Consider the following 6000-nt stretch of genomic DNA (forward strand, 5'->3'; position numbering starts at 1 on the left):
TGAGAACAGAGGGAATGTTAGAGTCAAGGTTGGAGAGTAGATCTTCACGGATGTTCAGGAGAGCAGTTTTCGTGCTTCTGGCTGCTCTGCAACCAGACTGGTGGTCATGGAGACAACCAACAGAGTCAGTATGAAGGTTAAGCTGAGAGATGGCCAGCTTCTGAAGGAGTTTGCCAAGGAAGGGAGTATTAGAGATTGGGCGATAGTTAGCTGGACAGGAAGGATCAGCCCTGGGTTTCTTGAGGAGAGGATGCACAAGGGAGTGTTTCAGACGGGAGGGGAAAAATCCTGAGGAAAAGGAATGGTTACAGAAAACGGCAAGGGCTGGAGCGAGGGTGTCAATGTGGTCCTTGATGGTGACCCTGTTCAACTCCAATTGAGAAGTACCTTTTTAATTGTCTTTTATAATAAAAAGATTTAAAAGCCTAAAATGATGCAGACATTGTCAAGCAATTTGCTACAATTCGCACGAAAATCAGTTAAATAGCAACACTGAAAAAGAACCCCATTTTGCTATAAGAGACAGCAAAAAGTAGCTTCGACACTCGCTAAACAAGCATAAGTCACCTTATTTGTTTTTGCCAATAAGCAGCATCAATGTTCTGCAATGGACGACAAGGGCAGAGGAAATAAGAGAGCCAATGCATTTCTACAACTCCAAACCAAGTGGTTTCTCTGGTGTATTGGACTTGATTTGTTAATTTTTTCCCACACAAACCAATTTACTGTGGGTGCCCATCATGCACTTAATTTATAAATTGATTTTGTGGGAGAGAAAAACACAGCTGACATTAGAAGAACATTAAGGTACAACGTTATGAGTTTTTTGCCGAAAAATGTCAGCCTAAAAAAGTAATAGAAAAATATGGGGTGGGGGAAGGGGAATGTTATTCCTATTAGGTGGACCCTAGTTCTACAAGAGGGAGGATGCGGATGTGTCCTAAGGTTGTGTGGTGATTTGATTGTTTCAAAGCCAGATTTGGGACAGGGCCAAACTAACTTGTGTGGGGGCATCCAACTTCTTTACACATTGTAATGAGACTATTCTAGTGCAGCTTCAATGTTACAAGCAATTAACCCACGCCTTCCTGTCTGAAACCATACACTTAAGAATATGGCTGTACGAAATTGCAAAATGGAGTTCCGCCAGCCATGGAAATGAAATTTGTAAGATTTCGATCCGTTTCGCCCCAATCCGCTGTTCTGCCAGCCATGCATATTGAAAAGAGCAGTGAAAAGTTTCTCGTTCCACTGCACAGAACTAAAAAAGCAGCATGGATTTTCTCATGCTGCTGCACAAACCAAAAGCTGTGAAAAGTTTCTCGTGCCGGTGCACGAATCTAACATGGTCTGAAAAAACGGTGCAAAGTTTCTCGTTCTAGAACGCAAAACTAGTACGGATCGAAAATAAGCTTGTGCCAAGTTTCTCGTGTCACTGCACGAAACTAGTACAGATCAGGGAAAAAAAAGCGACGCAGTTTCTCGTCCCGCTGCATGAAACTACAAGAGATTAAAAACAACCTGCACAAAGTTTCTCACAGGAAGACCTGCACGAAGTTTCTCGTGTTGCAGCACGAATCGATCACGAATTGAAAAATCGTGCACATTTTCTCATGGCACTGCTTAAAACTATGATGGTTCAAAGGAAAAAAAGACCTGTGGAAAGGTTCTTGTTGCGCTAAACGAAAGCAACATGGGAACAAAACACCACGCTCCACGTGAAACTGCACAAAACCAGGCAAAATTTCAGTGGCGGCAGAACCGTAATACTGATTTTGCGCCACGGGAAGAAGCAGATTCCAGTGCAAATTCTGCAATTTTCGCTTTGTGGCCGGAAATTTCGCTCACTACTACTTAAGAACTGCTGTGAGAAGGAGCCGTCTTCTGTACACTCCACCCTTCCAATCACTCCCCTGACATGCAAGTACTAACCACCCCCTTGTCAAATCACAATTTCAATTTCTTAAAAACGTAGGGGCCAACAATAAAACGCTTTACATTGGTAATTGCCTGGCATTTGGTAACAATGCAGCCGCAGGCAGATTATTGCAGCGCCTCGATGCCTCTGGGCTGTAGCGCGCTCCACAAATAAAACAATTGTCTGTGTCCTGTTATGTCGGGCTCTTTAGGTCAGCCAGGTCAAGTGACATAGCCAAAGTGTCAGGGTACGGGGAGGTAAAGACGATCTGCCCAATTGCCGTTGCACCACTGATACACGCACGGCAATCTTAACTGTATGATGTATAAACATTATCTTTTAATAACAGTGATAACGGATGTGCCATTATGTTAACTTCATTTGTGTGACCGGTTTTTCATTGCTGGTAGTATTTACTGGAGTGCAATTGGTGTGGGCTTATTTTCCGACTTGGCAACAGCACTGTCCAATAAGTACTTAATCACGTAGCTTGGTGCCCAGTAGGCTAGTCATTTTTGCCATTTCTATCATGGGCGCTTTACGTTTTTTTTGCCTGGGTTACATATAGAATACTGTGGATGAAGTTTTTTTTTTTTTTAAAAAAACGCTAGTCGTTCGAGGACAGCACGAAGCACCTGAAATAACTAGCTCGCCAAAAGGAAGATAAATGCGAAAACATTGTGCCCACGTTAAGAAACGAACAATTATATTTACTAAGATTATCATTGTTTGGTGTGACTGTGAGCTTTATCGTTAAAAAGCTAGAGACAAAAATGTATTCACACAAGAATATCTTAACGGCTTGAAAAGCGCACTGGTTCAACGTCACATGACCCATTTGCCGCGAGGGTAGTACATTGACAGGAAGGAAGGACTAGGTCTTGTAGTTCAAGTACAGACAGAACGGGGCCGGATATTTTGTATGCGAATCTTTAAGGTACCATCCCGATACAGATCACCAGAAAAATGGGCCGGGAGACCGAGCAACTGTTGGGAAAGACAATAATAATTAATGACGTGTAGTATTCCAGCAGTTTGGGTTCCAAACATGCAACAATGACATTTCAAATGTCGACGGCAATCAGGATCCCTCAGCCCAGAACTAAATACAAAGAACTCCCAGTCCAGCGAACCAGTTTCAAGAGGCCGACCTTTGAAATGGAGAGTAGGTCTGCCGCCGCCTAATCCAGTCAGAAGGATCTCAGTTACCGGCCGCGCCTACCCCTTTATTTCCCAGTGCCGGCGCTCACTCAGCCTCTCACCTGAGCTGAGGGCAGGCGCAGGGAATCCTAAAGTAACAGGCAGGCAGAAAATGGCGTCCAAAGCGGCTGAAAGAAGTTACGGGAATCTTAGGCCCCGCCTGCCGTTTCTAGGCAGCGCGAGACTCCATAGGCCATAATTCGTAAAGAACACAGTCGGTAGCAAGTCTCCCATTGGCCCCTGAGTCACAAACAACAACACAAGGAGGCGACATACAGAGCGGACGAATGAAAATAATGTAGACACGGTTAGCCAATCAAATTCCCATAGATTTCGCTCCGTGTTATCATTGGCGGATAGACATATTGCTTTTGCCTAAACTCTGGCAGAAGAGTTTGGGGCCGTTTCTCTGGTTTACCCCTCTTCATTAGTTTGGGCTATTAGGTGGCAGCAATAAGCTGAAACTATTGCATTAGAGTACAGATAGGATTAAATGGCAAATGAGGAGGGACAGAAAGCTTGAAGGTGTTGCTTTGTTATTTGCCCACTCATTGACTGTCCATGGCCATGTTAATCCCTATGGCCATTCCAACCCAGTTCCTGACTCTCCCCGCCCAAAACACCTCCTCGTGGGAACTCTTTCAGCTGGCTGTAATCAAGCCTTACCATCACACTTTGCACTCAAGCTGCCTGCCAGTGTTTTTTCAAAGCAGTCTTCTGAGAGTTAAGCCTGGGCTTAATTGGAGCTGTGAACAGCTACTGGTGTAATAAAAATGTCTAAACCAGGTCTGCTTTCAGCCATTCGATTTATAAGCACTATGAGTGTCCTTCACCGAAGTCCTGTTAAAACAAGCATTGGCAAAGAAACATATACATTGTGTATAAGTATGAAGCATTTGCCAGGCTCAGCTATAAGATGCCCAGTTACTTGCACCATTTTGCACCATCAATGAGCAGTTAATACAAGTCGGCAGTGCCTAGCAAGTGCCTTTCCCATGCCTACAAAGAAGCCCAAACTATTGGCCTTGCCAATGCTTGTTTTTCATATACTTTTTTTTGTTGAAGTAACACGCTTGTACGGTATCATCATTAACAAGCAATACATATGTCATACAATTATAACATATGTTTATACATAAGTAAGGTTACCATATTTTTATGTAGCAAATCTGGGACACAGAGCAAGTGATTGCAGCATGGAAGCCAAAGTGCTTTTAATATGGGTTTGTGTCTATATAATACCTTTAAGTGACACCAAAAGGGAAATTTAAAGCACTTTTTTACAGGTAGCCTCTGGCATATGGAATCCCACATTGGGACCCAGTCTGCCGCTTTCTTTTATGGCAGCACCACATACTCAATTCTGCTGGTAAGCTCCTGTATGGACCTCGTGTGGCTGACCGGCTCTGCCATTCACTGGCACCTACTATGGTCTCACTTGGCAATAAAAAACGACCTGCCTGAATACAGTTAAACATCTGGAAGAGTCTTTGGTGGGATATAGCCCCTATGATAGGCTTCCACCAGTGGCAGTCATTCTGGAGTGTGCCCCAAAGTGTTGGTGTCCCCTGCTGACGTGGAGTTTCTGCCACCAACTTCCTATACGGCTATTGTACTGGAGTAAAGTAGTAGGGGAGGTGCTTTGATGGGTGTATGGTTGTTCTCGCTCTTTGTGGATGGGTGGATGGACCTGGCAGGGAAATCTGCAACCCCCACACTGAATCACCTTTAACTAACACATGGACCTGGTCCAAAGACACTAGTAGACCAGCATCCTTGCATCGCAGAGTCCCCTCAAAGCCTTGACCCTGAATCAGCCACAACTGTTGAATACTAATATAGATTTTGAGAGTTCATAACAAGGCATAAAATAAACAGTGTCGCATAGCAATTTGCTATGCAATTCCAAAAATGTGCTAATTAAACTGACAGTTGTGTACCACAGCTTACTATTTAAGTTACCCTTTTCAATGAAAGCACAGCTCACCCTGCTTTTCTCTTTTGCCCTCAGGGGTTTCTCCCCTCTTTTCCCGGTTCACTGCAAGTTCCAAGGGGCTAATGGAGAGAGGGCAACAGAAATAACCTCCTCCACTCTTAAAAGTAGCAAAGTCCAGAACAGCCGCTGGGGTTCTGGGATGGCAAGGAGTGGTAACTTTGAGAGCCCCCTTATGGGGCAATAAAGCTCTCCCCGAAATTCAAAAGCTGAACTTTGCTAGGAGATGGACATTCAAACGTATGTGTCTGCTGAACAATGTGATTTTTGTTTTGAGAAACACTTACTGTCCTTTGAACTGCTCCAGCAACGGTTTTCACTATCAACATATGATCATTTCTTGTATATACAGTTCAAACATGCTATGTTCATGCAATTCCAGGATGGGTATGATCTCGCAGCACAGTCCCTGATGGAGGCCAACATCAACAATGAGCTAATCCCTAAGAGGGCTGCCTCGTCACTCTATCAGGTTATCCTCAATTTCCAGCCTTATTCCTTCTTGAAACATAAACAGAAATGGGAAAAAGATGTGGGTACACTGGAACTGGAAGAGTGGAAAGAATCCTTAATGTCCATGCATGCAACAGCCATCCCAGCTCGATTTAGGCTAGACCAATTGAAAATTCTTCTCAGGGTTTACTATGCAGGTGATTTCCTCTTTAAATGTGGTCAGGGCATGATGCCAGACTGTTTACGCTGTTGAGCCTCCAAGGGCCCTTTTTACCATATACTTTGGCAGTGCACATTAATCCAAAACATTTGGAGCGCTGTTTTTAATTACTGATATGATATGATATGGCATTTATAACGTGCCCATACACAAGTGTTTCGAGGCGCGGCAAGGGAGGGGGAACAGAGGGAAGACAGACAACGATCTTACTAGGCC

General features: G+C 44.0%; 1 protein-coding gene across 3 annotated transcripts in view; it reads right to left on the bottom strand.

The window, feature by feature from the left end:
* Positions 1 to 3312, bottom strand: part of LOC138566981 (RNA-binding protein 4B-like) — a 115750-nt gene extending 112438 nt beyond the window's left edge. Inside the window, exon 1 of one of the 3 annotated variants that reach the window (XM_069644775.1) lies at positions 3181 to 3312. The gene's annotated coding sequence lies outside the window, so the exon portion shown is untranslated. Of the gene's footprint in view, positions 1 to 3069 lie in introns of all 3 variants that reach the window. The other 2 variants (XM_069644774.1, XM_069644776.1) reach the window with 2 other exon arrangements.
* Positions 3313 to 6000: the final 2688 nt, after the last annotated feature.

This window comes from Ambystoma mexicanum, chromosome 2p, assembly GCF_040938575.1.
Source record: "Ambystoma mexicanum isolate Mex_15411 chromosome 2p, UKY_AmexF1_1, whole genome shotgun sequence".
Classification (NCBI taxonomy): domain Eukaryota; kingdom Metazoa; phylum Chordata; class Amphibia; order Caudata; family Ambystomatidae; genus Ambystoma; species Ambystoma mexicanum.